This window comes from Macaca thibetana, chromosome 4 (assembly GCF_024542745.1).
Source record: "Macaca thibetana thibetana isolate TM-01 chromosome 4, ASM2454274v1, whole genome shotgun sequence".
Classification (NCBI taxonomy): domain Eukaryota; kingdom Metazoa; phylum Chordata; class Mammalia; order Primates; family Cercopithecidae; genus Macaca; species Macaca thibetana.
The window spans coordinates 39,333,154-39,347,402 of NC_065581.1; the positions used below are offsets into that span (position 1 = coordinate 39,333,154).

At 39.5% G+C, this 14,249-nt stretch overlaps 1 protein-coding gene across 2 annotated transcripts in view; it reads right to left on the minus strand.

The window, feature by feature from the left end:
* Positions 1-14,249, minus strand: part of BTBD9 (BTB domain containing 9) — an 820,757-nt gene that overhangs the window by 310,037 nt on the left and 496,471 nt on the right. The window lies entirely within an intron of this gene.

A 14,249-nucleotide genomic window follows, 5' to 3' on the forward strand; every position in this document is an offset into this window, starting at 1 on the left:
AGGGGAATTAGGGCATTTAAGGAACCCACTCTTAAAATACCTTGCATGATTCATGGCATCGTAGCCTCCTTGTCATTAAGAGACTTTGTTAGAGGACCATTACACAGATACCAGGATTTTGTCGTCTGAGTAGTTTTATTTTGAATTGCACAAATATCACTTAATTTTCACCTTGAAATACAGCACCTCTATTCCACAGCCACATCTTTTGCCCTTTCAATAAACTCTCACACTCACTTTCATTTATTATATGCCACATAATCTTTTCAGACTTGAGATACTTGGAGGCCATACAAAATATTTTAATACTTACTTCAAAATTAAGCATGTACACAAGAATTTAGAATTACCTCAAAATTTTATCACTGTCAGAAAACACTATAAAATATTTCCTCGGAAAACAAAAGACATCAAAATAACATCCTGGAGACCAGACTGATCCTCCTAACACCAACAAGCTCCAAAGAGAAAACAGAAAGAAAAGAGAAGGAAAATTTTAGTGAGTGGTAAATTTCAATTCCTTATTAAAGACATAAATATGTTTTGTTGCCAGTAATCTTTCAGGTCTCTGCAGACTGTGTGCTTTGCAGTTGTTAAATGGGCTTTGTTCTCTTTTCTACAAGAACAGAAAAAATAACCACAAGAGGACAGAAAATAACCAAGTGGAGAACGTAGCCATGAAATGCAGTCCAATCTTCACATTTATCATCCTGGCCAGTACAGGCCTGCGTATGCACTGGTCAAGCTTAGATAGGAAGACAACTATGACCCTGACCACAGAAGTGTATCTAGCCAAAAGATGTCTTGGTCTTAAAAATGGAAGCATAGGTTGAAGACGGACTGGATTATAGCTCAGGGAATTGCACGCAATGTCCTGTCTGTGGACATAAAGTTTGATTAGGGTGGGTTGGTGTTATTGTGAACTCAGAAAAAAGGACCTTCGTGGAAATCCTTCATCACTCAGATTCCATCCCATTTATCCTAGTGATCTACTGGCTAGCTTTCAGAAAATGCTTTAGCATTTTAATGTGAACATTTTTGAAGTTTCTAAGTAAAACAACCAACAAGGGAAGAACTGCCTTCTTCTCAACACAAGAGTGTGTACCTCTGCAGAGCAGGTGATGATAGCATGAGCAGCACTCTGCTGATAAAGTACCCTTCACACTTAGTCTGCCTTCAGAAGAGAGGAGCATTAGAAGCCCTCCTGCCTCAGTCCAACAGGCCAAGCAAAATGCCAGTGAGTATCAGCTGGAAAGTGCCACCTCAGAAGCCTTTAAAATCACATTTAATTATACGATTCACTGCTGCTTCTTTAACATGCACTGAACGAAGTAGTAAATTAGAAAAGAGCGGTTTTCCAAGATTCATTTGCTACATTAAAATTCTTTGGGAGTTGTTTATAAAAAATCTCCATCACAAGATGATGACTTTTGAAGCTCTAGGGAACATGTAAATAGAGGATGGTAAACTTACCATAGCATCACTATTCTGGGGGCAGAACCAATGGCCTTAACTTTCTGCAAATGTATTTTAAACAAGTTGTAAGATATTCCATTTATAAAAATGGCTAGCAAATCTTAGCATGCCCTTGAAAAGTGATAAAAGCTCAGCTCTGGGTGACCTAATTGGCAACTTAAATCAGTCTGTTTTTAAGGCACAATCATCGTTTCAACTGGCTAACAAGTAGCAACTCTGGGTTTACCAGGTGGCACTCGGCAGTGATGCTTCTGTCAAAGCGAGGAAGATGAGGTCAGTGCACAGTTTGCCTCACCCAAGGAATTCGACCCACTAGGACCTCAAGAACAAAACTAACTTGTATAACTAGGATTAACCCACAATTAATCCACTTCTTTCCCTCATTTTTACTAATGAAAGGCAGGTTTAGAGCTCAGAATAAATATAGGAAACAAGTCTAAGTGTCTTGTAGTGACTAAAGGTTTTGTTGTTGTTGTTTTAAGCAGAGATGAGGTCTCACTATGTTGCCCAGGCTGGTCTCAAACTCCGGGCCTCAAGAGATGTTCCACCTCAGGCTCCCAAAGTGCTGAGATTACAGGTATGAAGTACTGTGTCTGGCTGTGACTAAAGTTTGCTCAAAATGATCCAAAGAAACTCTTCCAAAGTCCTACACCTTTCATCCCTGAATCATCTCCTCCAGCTCAAGGTCACCCAGAGAAAGAAACTAAAATGTCATTACTTGGAATTATGCCTCTTCATTACCAAAAAGAAGATCCAACTTATGTTATTTCTGGCCCATTTAATAAATATTTTTTGAAGGCAAAAACATGGTCATTCAAGCAATAATGATTGCCTCTTTTGAGTTGAATATATTTGCAATTTCAGTCCTCTATAAGCCAGTTAGAAATACAGAGAATACATGAAATAACAGAGTTTCTCTGAACGTTCTGCAAGATTCCACTTTGCCTCTGTAGAAAATGTGGGTATTATATGTAGATTTTCTGCAAAGTGCTCTGAAAATTCCATAAATCCCATCCTGCAGGGATTTCACTTTTCTGTAGCCTTTCCACCACACTTGTATCCTATCCCCGCTAAATATATGCTGCAATATCAACATTTCCATAGACAAAGCACTGCACACTAATAAAACACAACACTGTTTACATACAGTGCAAATATATAACATATTTTTAGCATAGGTTATGAGCAATATTTTTAGATGGATGGAGCCTGCAGTGATATTAGTAACAAACTTCTATTGTAAATTAGTGGCCTAAATAGAAATTTATGTTCCATAAAACCCAGCATGAAACAATAAGTTAGAAATATTTAAACAACATTTTACAGAATGTTAAGCAGCAAGTACAACTGTGTCAGGCTGAGCTGGTTACTGAAAAGGAGAGTTGGGCACTGTCATAGAAAGGTCCCCAAGCAGCAAGACAATTCCTTGGTCTTTTATATAACTTAAAAAAAATTATATATGAAATCCAAATTTACCATACTAATATGTCAAAGGTAGACTACATGTTGAAAACAAGTAAAAAATAACCAACCAGTCCAGGAATAAAATGTTGCAGCTTCTACAGACAAAAGGTCAAAAGGCACCTACAGGAGATGGGATTTTGGTTCCTACCTTCATTCGTTTTCCAAAAATATGCTAGGCCTGTAAAGTGAAAAGATGAGCTTATATCTAGGTAGGCCTTTCTAAGATCTATAATCCTGCTCAAGTCATAATCAAGCCCACTCTTGCATTACTCACATTTCACAGAGCAAAGAATATTTCTATGACTTCTTGGGGGAAAATCAGCTTCCAATTTAAATGTATCTGCAATTCTTCAAATACCAAGATTTTAAACACTGTATTCAAAATCTAATATTGTAAGCCTGATACTATGGTTGGATCCTGTGAAGTATGTGAAAACACCATGGAAGCTCCTCAAATTTGTAATTTAGATATTTTTCCAAAATAATGGAAGTGAGGATTGGCTGGGGAGGTGAGGAAGGAAGAAAAGGTCCAACTTCTGTTTCTCTTCCAAACAAAACAAGAAGTCTTCAGGGATTCAGTAATAGAGATGGCAGAATGCCATGTCTTCAAGTAAAAATAAAATGATAGCTTTCTCTCTTCTGTTTATCCATCTGCAATTCAGTAGGACAAATGCACTATTCTTTTTTTAAAAAATGGGCTCCAGAACCTCAATAAAAAGAAGTGAGTTCTCTGATTCATAAATAATGTCCCCAAATAAGAAATAAACAATAGTTTTGGGTTATGGCTTTGTTTTATTAAGGCAAGAGATTGGTACTGGCATGCTCACTTTTTCCAGTGGATTATCCAGCTTTCATCCTTAAATTCCACATGCTGAAAATTGGATTCATTTCTTTCCCAATCTGACTTATCTCTTAGCTTATTTCTGTCAATTCTATTTTAATTCTACCAACCATCTAAATAAAAACCCTCATTCATCACTTCTGATTCCTACTCTGCTCTTATCCGTAGAACCAATATGGAAGCTCAGTAAGAATACAAATCCTAAGTACACTGGGATGGTATCTCTTAGTCACCTTTCATTCATTCTTTCGCCCCTACCATATGACAAAGACAGTGATAGGTACTGGGTAAAAGTGAACAAGACAGTCATGATCCCTGCCTTCATGAAGCTTACAATCTAGAAGGGAAGACATACATTAAATAAAGATATAATAATAAATTGTGATAAGTGCTTGAAAGAAAAATACTTGGTATGGAGGAATTCATTAAGGGGGGCGCGGTGATAGTACGTCAAAAATCGAGGTTTGAAACCCCGTCTCTACTAAAAAATACAAAAAAACTAGGGGCGAGTAGTCCCAAAGGCTGAGGCTGAGCTTGAGACTAAAGGGTAGAGCGAGACTCTGTCTCAAAAAAAAAAAAAAACTGAGCTATAAAGATAAGTATAAGCTAGGTGAAGACTAGGGGAACAGTATTCTAGGAAGGCAATGTGTGGGGAAACCCTAAGGTAGGAAAGAGCTTGGCACATTTTAGGAAAATGCACAAAAGGCCAGTAAGGCTGGACTACTTAATAAATGGGCAGTCCAGTGGCCTTGTAGACCATATTAAGAAGTTGGGTTTTATCTCATACTTCCATATAGTGAGAAGCTTAATGGGTTATGTACATGATATGATTTATGTCTTAAAAAGAACACTCTAACTGCTGAGTAGAAAATGGAGAGAAGAAAAGATGGAAACAGGAAAACTAGTTATGAGTCTACTGCAGTAGTTCTGGAAAGAGCTGAGGCTGGGCGTGGTACCTCATAACTGTAATTCCAGCACATTGAGAGGTCAAGGTGCGCGGATCAACCAAGGTCAAGAGTTTGAGACCAGCTTGGCCAATATGGTGAAACTCTGTCTCTACTAAAAATAGAGAAATTAGCTGGGCGAGGTGGTACATGCCTACAATCCCAGCTATTCATGCGGCTGAGGCAGGATAATCGCTGGAACCTGGGAGGCAGAGGTTGCAGGAAGCTGAGAAGGCACCACTGTACTGCAGCCTGGGCAACAGAGTGAGACTGTGTCTCAAAAAAAAAAAAAAAGAAAGAAAGAAAAAGAAAAAACAGAAAAGAACAAAAAAGAAAAGAGAAAAAGGAAAGAGCTGAGAGTGACCTAAACTAATCAAAGCCATCTTCATTCCCAGGGCCTAGCACAGCTCCTAGTTCATATAAATAAATGAATCAATACCAGCATCGGTTCTCAAAGCTCTTTTTTCATAGTATTTCCACTTCTTCCAGCATAGAGATATCCTCCTGTCTTTCTTAGACATAATTACATTCATTTCTAGGGCCAAATTTTTAGTCCACATTATGACTGAAGAAAATTAGATGATCTCTAATGCCAACAATTTAAAGTTCAAACTCAAATGCCACATTAAACTCCATATGAAAGTAAAGCATACTTTTTAAAACTCTCAATCAGATAAATAAGCAAAAATTTATATACAAGAATATTCATCAGAGCATTATTTACAACAGCAAAATAGAAACTATATGTGCTTCAATACAGGAAAAATCAAATTATGGTACCTCTATATAATGAAACACTATACATCCCTTGAAAATGTTTTCAAGGAACATTTAATAATGTAGGGAAAAGTAAAACAATGTTAAATGAAATAAGCAGAATATAAAACATACATAATATGATCTGAAGTTCAATTTTAAAAAGAATACACACACGTACACATGGCCAAAAAGAAGTAGAATGAAGTACTGAATTAGTGATCTATGGACTATAAGATTATGGGTGATTTTTACCGTCTCAATGTTTTTCTATTTTCCAAATTTTCTGCAATAGTAATATTTATATTCTCAGAAAATCTCCTAGTAACAGTTACATTTAAAAGGAAAAAACATCTTCAGCTAGATCCATACTGCTGTCGCCATCTTTGTTCGAATCTGTGGCTGTGTTTCCTACAGCCCAGCTTCTACCATTGCCTGAACATAGTATATTCCTGCTCTGCAGCTATGGGTCTGTGAGGCTTCCCTTAGCATCTCAAAGCCTGCTCTCAACATTTACTACACAAAGCACTAATCTGACACAACATATGCTGCCTTTAGCTCTCATCTTCTCTGTCCAATTCACTGTTTTCTGTTTTTTTGTCCTTCCCCACAGCACCATGCACAGCATCATCCTATACAGGCATGTAATATTTGTTGACTGCCCAGAATGAACAAGTTATTCCAATATAAGGGCCGCAATTTGGTTCTGAGAACAGCATACCCATGATCTCTTGAGTCTGCTGTTTTTCAGCCAAAAGCTGCTGCCATACTTCCCAGTTTGAATCACGGACTGATAGGGCAGGGAAGAGACTGATCCCTGAAATGAACACTGAGTTCTAAAGGTGTAGAGAGATTCTCTGGAGGGATTCAGATAATCTAAGCCAGACCTGGAAACACAATGGCTCTAGATTCAGTGGTCTTATTCCCAGTCTGTTCTATGGCAGCTCACTCCAAGAGCCCTTCTCCCTAACTCTTCAAAGAATGTAAACTGGCAAATTAAGTCTGGAAATGTCCATTTGATTTCCTGAATGTCCATTTGGCAGGCTGGAAAAAATTAATTTGGAGTTGCCATTGTGTTTTTCACTCTGTATAATTTAACTGTTAAATATCAAAGGTTCATTGAAAGTAAATGAAAGTAGTTTTTAAGCTTAACAGTTAGGCACTTTAAAAATTGTTTTCAAGGCAGCACAGCACAAAGGCCAGAATCATGTGATCACAAATTCCTCCCAGGGAAATAAAATTAAAAGCATAATTCAGTGTACTTGTGAGGCTACACCTTCCCTTCTCACACCCCGGAATAAATGAATGCAGACCTGAGTGAAGCCAGGGTGCATAACATGTGCTTATGAGCCAGCGTGAAAAGTACACATTTCACAACTCCAGGAAGACATATTAAAGTCACTGATGAATAATTATTCTGAAAAAGCTCTAAGATCCTGTGAGGTTAGGCTGTGATTTCAGTTGACAGCTTTGCTTATAAACATTGGTCCTAAAAAATACCAATTAATGATTCATTTGAATCCTGCTTTGCTCTGATACTGTCCAAATTCTGGCATTTCACGTCATGTTGTCGTCTTTTACCACATAAACTTCAGTTTTATCAAGGCAGAGAGTAAAAAATACTTTCAAGTAAAAATAATACAAATAACAAAGGATCTATTTTACTGTTGTGAACTCTGACAATTTCCTCTTTGCATTAAAAAAGATAATAAGTGTCAAACCAGTTATTATAACACATGACAGCTTCAGAATAGAGACAGCATATCCAGCTTTATATTATTCAGTCTAGACACATGGGAAAAGAGCAAACAGTTTTTCTAACAGATTTCTCTGCCTCAATGCCAATATGGCAAATAATCATATGAAAATGTTATTACTATACCTAATTTTCCCTTGGAGCTTTTAAATAGAAACTTTTTAAACTGATTTTTAAAATATGCACAGGGAGTGAGGACAGTAACAACACTACATGGGGCCCTGCCATTGACCTTCAGGCTTCAGCGAGGTGACACCTGGGATGGGTGGGGTTCTGAAGATTAATAAGGGCTGAGGACCAGGGGATGCATGACAAAGACAGATGTCTTTCCTAAAAGGGAAGGGCTCCTGAAATGGCATCAATTCCACTGAGGCATAAGTTGGGGAAATGAAATGAGAAAGCTTAATCTGTGCTTTCTTTCTCTAATCTCTGAGGAAGAGTCAAAATTAGAGGAGAGTAAAGTAATCCAGATGTACAAGGAACAGAAGCAAAAGGAAGTAGTTAAAAGACGTTTTATTAGAGACTAAGAGTGATTCACTTCAACTAAGTGTTACCTAGTACCTACCATGTGCTAGCTGTAACATCTGAATACAATTGAATAGACATGGCTTATTTTATAAGAGCAAACTCTCATCTACAGGACATGCCAGGGGCAGAATCAGGCTTACAATAAGATGCTCAGAAGCAAGACTGTCTTTTCCTTTATACCTAAAAAAGCTTGTTTAGCAAACAGAGTTACCTTTATCTGAAATACTTCTAATCCTGTGCTTTGTATTTATGTCCATACCTTTAGGTAAGACCTACTTTAACTATTACCAATTCTCACATTTTACTGAGCTAATGAGCAGTATCTATATTTGCTGATTTTATTTTCTGTCACCCTAATGTTATCATAACTTAATGCTATCAGGGAATAGAAAAGAATCAATGCTGATTATAGTTAAGAAAGCGAGGATGAAAGCAATACAAACTGGAGATATTTGTTTTTTTGTAAAACCTCTACAGGAGGTCTTCTTATCCTAGAGTCATTTAAGAAGAATTACTCACTTAACTCAAACTGAGCAAAGATGCCATGAACACATCCAGTAAAGACATCAGTGGCTCTCTGGCGAGGCAGCATGGTTTAGTGGAAAGAGAATTCACACAAGGTCTTTAGAGTCGGGTGAACCTGTTTTTGAAATCTGGCCCCATCACTTTTTGAAAATGGTGCAACCTCTCTGGGCTTCAATTTCTTCATCTGTAAAATTGAGAATACCCCTGCTGCACAATGATGTTATACAGGATTAGGTAAGACAAAAAGCATGTATGAGTACCTACAAGGAAGTAGCATGTGGTCAATACATGCTCTTTCCTCTCTTTTCCCTCAACTGCTTCCTACTAGGAAGGGGGAGGGGGTCAAAAGTCAAAAAATTTTACTACCAGTCTCTGATTATGTGCGTATATATGTGAGGAGAAACATGTGCAAAGGAAGGTTATATATTTGTGAGTACTGGGCTCTCATGAGCTTTGCCACCTTTAAAATATTTTGGTTTTATTTTATTGATTTGACTATCATATTAGCTTACTCATATATATCATCTGACACATCTATTTACTGGTCTTTTAAGCATCTCTGGGCATGTGGATGCTTGAAAAATAGTTTATTAGTATGATTTGACTATCTCTATCTTGTCTCCTATTTTTTTTTAGAGAATTACATGGCCAGCAGTGAGGATGGTGTCAAATCTCATCAGTCATCTACAACCACTTTCTCTGAACCTTTCTGCATCATTGAAGTTGACTCTCTTTCTTCCCATACTCTCCTTAGAGGACCTCAGAGGAAATGTGGATGGGCAGACAAAACAGAAAACTAAAGGAGGGAAGATAGGTGGGTTCTTGGCTTCCGGAAGGATTCTGACCTACTTCACTTGCCTTTAAATTAAGTGTGAATTTATTTCAGCAGCTACAGGGAAGAGCTAAGAAATCCTGTTTTCCTTGGAGAAGGGAATAAACAAACGCCAGATTAAAACTCAGAGGAAACTTTGGAAATTATAAGCGAGGCTGCTACATATAATGACCAAGTCGCCTTGGTATGTGTTGTGAGCTAAAATTCCATTTCACTTTTATCATATATAAAACCAGGATTAGAGCTCCAGGAGGAGCTACAATCTGTGTTCTCTTTGGTCTATCCGAACATCCCAAATAGTATCACATTCTACCTGAAGAAGTGCTGCTGAAATAGACTGACAATGCTTCAATTATTGTGGCTGCAGGCAAAGACAAAATAAGTCTCAGGAGTTCTCCAAAAGCTCAAAAAGTTCTCTGTAAACTACGCTGTTATCAAATGGAAACTACAAGAATGCGACCAACACCACAGGAGTACAGCTTTCCCTGGGCTTTGCTCTGGCTATGAGAGAGTTTCCAAATACGCAATGAAAAGTCAGTGGAACCTGACAGGGGCCCAATGTAAACACAGGGGTTCAGACACACAACCCCTCCAGCTCCTCTCAGAACGCCTTCCCACTCACTGAGCACTGGCCAAACCCTGGTTAAGCGAGCACTGACCTTCCTGTTTATCTGATAATCCACACGGTGTAGATGGGAGAAACTGATAGTAAGGAGGAAGCATAAAAAAAATTATTTCCTCAATGTTAGTAAAAACATGAATTGGTTACATGACAAACATGAGGTGGTGATTATGTGAATGGTACAATGGAAAAGTTATTACAATCTGTGGAAGAAAAAAAAATCCCATTTCTTCAAAAGTTTTCAACATTTTAAAATCCAAGCCCAGGCTTGAATCACTGCTGCATGAGGTAACACTCCCTTTCTGACCGCATGTGTGACTGGGCCACCAAGTCCCACTGATGTAGTTGGTATTACTACTGCTCAATTAACACATCTCAGGACAACAACTTTCACTTCAGAATCCAAGCCTCAAGTTATAAGGGGGACTAAAATCTTTTTTTATTTTATTTTTATTTTTAAAAGACAAGATCTGGCTCTGTCGCCCAGGCTGGAGTGCAGTGGCACGATCTCGGCTCACTGCAACCTCTACCTCCTGGGCTCGAGCAATCCTCCTGCCTCAGCCTCCTGAGTAGCTGGGAATACAGCTGTGCACCATCATGTCCAGCTAACTTTTGTATTTTTGGTAGAGAAGGGGTTCTGTCATGTTGCCCAGGCTGGTCTGGAACTCCTGGGCTCAAGTGATCCTCCCACCTCAGCCTCCCAAGGTGCTGAGATTACAGGCATGAGTCACTGTGCCCAGCTGAGCACTAAAATCTTTAAATAAATGCTCTTTTCTATAGACTGTAAGAGAAATAGAAGGGAAAAAAGCAATACAGTACTTAAGATTTACTTGAGAAGCACCACTGGGATTGAGGGGAGAGTGTACTCTTTGGAAACAGATAAACGTAGCTCTGAAACCCCGCCTTGCTCCTTGCTAGCTGCATGACTCTGGGCAAGCTTCTTGATAACTCAGCTTCCTCATCCATAAATATGGGGAGCAATGCACTTCCTTTGCAGGGCTCTTGTGGGCTGAGAGACAGCATGCATTCAACACTCAGAGTACCTCCCCTATGTTGGTGCTCAATAAACAGTAGCTCATCTCTGCCATTCCTGGAGTTAAGGCAGAAGACCCACAGATATTCTTACAGCACTCTGCTTAGGAGCTCTTGTGAAAGTGTAGGTCAGATTGGTGCAAGTCCTGTCACATGGGCATTGGTGGGTGACACAATCTGCTTTTAGCCTCTCATTTAAATTAAGCATAGGACGGAACATCAAACTCTTTTCAAGAAATCAGTGCTTTAACTGGGACCCTGAGACTATCTCCATGCAAAGTAGTATATAAATAAAAAGCTCTAATTTTGCTTGTAGCTCAGCTATAGAACACATCAAAACCCCCCACCAAACCCAATGTTCTAAGTAACGGAAGTGTCTCTGAGAACCATCTGAAAAGAAGCCTGACAACTTGCTTGTCTCACTCCCCACCTGACCTCAATCTTTCTTCCTCTGAGTGGATGATTCCAGTGCCAGTTTTAGATCCAGTGCCCATCCAAGATTTGGGGCTTCCCGAACAGAACGTAGTGTTGGTAAGACAGCATATAGCCATCACACAGCTGACACTAAGAGAATAATGGGTATGAATGTGCGCTCTGTGCAGAATCCTCATGGGGAAGGAAGGCAACATCTGGGCACCTTTGGCAATGTAAAAATTCTCTTCTTTTAAAAATGCTGTTTAAACAAAGAGCTTTATATCTAGACTCAAAAATGCCTTTCCATCAGTATCAGCTTCTCCCAGGTAAAAGGAAGTGAAGACAGAAACAATGGGCCCTTGGAAATCCCATTGAGTAGGGAGAGGCAAAACAGAAAGATTTATTCTAACATGAGAAGAGCCCATGATGATGTGAAGGGAAAGAAGAGAAAAGAATGGCATATAGCCTGGAAGATTCAAGTACATTCACAGATAGATACTTTCCCAAGGTGTGCAGGAATCTAGCCCTTCTTCAAGGAGACAACCATAGCATCATATAATTCAAATTAATTCCTTTCTGAATGAGAGCTAAGTAACAAAGACAAAACTTGGCAAGATGGCACAGCACAGTGAGTGCAAAATTGTATTCCCAGTTGATACTTGGTGAGATGTTAGGTTGTCAGCTTAATGTAAAATAAAATGAGGCCGCACATCATAAAGTGTTTTGAAAAGTAAAAATCCAAGGGAAATATGAAGGCAGCATTTTAATGAGTCTAAAGAAAATGAACTCTGGGGTGAGCAGCTCTGCTCGCGACCTCTTTTCAGTTGGTATCCCATCGGCCTCTGGGAAGCGGGGCACATGAGGGAGGGGCCAGTGCCTGCCTCAACACTACCCGCCCTCCCCTAATGAGGCTCGTAGCACCACTTGCTAGCACCGGGCAGATGACAGAGAAAGAAAACCTGGTGTGGAGACCCCCATCCATTAAAGGCAAGAGAGTGAAAAGTGGGAGAGAAAGCTCCCAAGTTCAACAGCAGTGACCTGGGGTCATGCAGTGAGGACTTACAAAGGTACAAAAGCTTCTTTATTCAGGTGGTTCCTTTCAGTGCAACTTATTTCATGATGCTTAATGCAGGCAGTTAAAAGAACAGTTCAGTTGGATATAACTTACAGTACGTCACACAAATCTGGAGTGCCCAAGGAACATTAATTTCAGGGCACACACTGAGATTATAACCAGCCTCTTTGCCAGGGGCAGCTTGTAACTCAGAAAGTCATGTTTCATTTAGGATGTGCTGTATAATGTTGAAGAGTAAAGTAACTATTTTGTTTTGTTGTGTTTCTTCCCAGTCCAAGAAGAAAGCATTTGGAGAAGAGCTACACATGCTCAGCTGAACTTCCTGTCAAATTGTTCTCACTCGTTTTGGCACAAGTCTGCTTAGGCCATCTCTCATTAACATTTACTCTTGCCTTAAGCCCTCTACTCACTCAACCCCTGCTAATCTTCCACAAGCAAGCTGATTACACTGGGATTTGCTTTTCCCAGACACGTTTGATATTCACTTTCTCCTGAACCTAGAACTGTGCTTCCCACCAAAGCATGCCAGGCACTAACTCATCCCTACTGAAAGGGGCTGTTAAAAGTCCATCTTCTTCCAAATGGTAGTGAGGTGATCCTTTTTCTCTCTCTCTCTCTTTTTTTTTTTTTAACTTCTAGCTACTCCTCAATTCTGGTGATCAGTAACAATTTATTCCACTTAAAAAAGAGAAATCATATTAATTATTCTAAGATATAAACACTTAATTTTATTCATGCTCTTGAATTACTTTCCTTTCTACCGCATGTTTGTGTAGCTGTTATATGAGTCCTTTCTACTGATGTAGCTGTCATTCCTTCAACTGAGTTCTTGCCAAACACTGACCTACGTCTAGAGATACAAAGATAACTACTCTTGTTGAAGAGATGCCAGTTTAGTCGGGGAGACAGACATGTAAACAGATTTATATCTTAGATAGATGGCCTGGGTAGGAAAAGAATACATATAGCACAAATAACTCAGTGGACCAGCAAAAATAAAGCTTGAGGCCATGACATACAACAAAGACCCAGCAAGGCACAAGCACTGTCACCATGAAGGTAAGGCTTCCATTTTTGCCCCTTTCAATCTGTGCACATCTATGCTACATACTCTGCCTTTCCTCCTGTTACAGGAAAAGAAGGAACCTCAATTCTACCTGAAGCCAATCTTCTCCTTGAGCTAGAGATCCAGCCCCTCTCCCATAATCAGGTACATGGCCCCTGCAAATATCCACTCTCCTGCATGATCAAATCCTCCCTCCCTGTGGTATCATTCCAATCCACACACATACCTTAACATCATCCTTCCTTGACCCTAGGTCCCCCTCCAACCTCTTCATCATTTCTCTGCTTCCCCTCCCAGTGATACTTTATCTTCTACATGTGTTGCCACCCCTATTTCCTCAGCCTCTATTCCCTTCTCCCTTGACTCCATGGAAATGGCTCTTAAAGGACACCACTAAGCTCTATCTTGCTACATCCAGGAGTCGATTTTCTGTTACCTACTGTCCACTCCCATCTCCCCTCCCCATACTGAAAGACTGACTTTTTGAGACTTCCATGAAAATTCTGTCACTTCTATTCACTTTTCCTTGTCCACCTGCCATCTGGTCTTCCCTATAGTCCATTCTCACACTAGATCACACTAGAGTTATCTTTCAAAAATCTAAACTACCATCACCCGGTTTAAACCCTTCTATGGTTTCCCATCATCCTTAGAATTCCACACTATCAAGTCCCTGTAGGACATAGCTCCTGTCTACCTGTCTGCCCTCATTGCTAAATATACCTTCCTCCCAACACCCTACAGACCATCTACCCACCAGATTTCAGACATACATGGCCTTCTTTCTGTTCCTCAAAAATGCCAAGCTAGTTCTCACTTCGCAGCCTTTACTCTTGCTGTTCACTAGCCTGGAACACTTCTCCCTTAGATTCCTGCATAGCCAACTTCTTGTAATTCAAGTTTTGGCTCAATTGACTT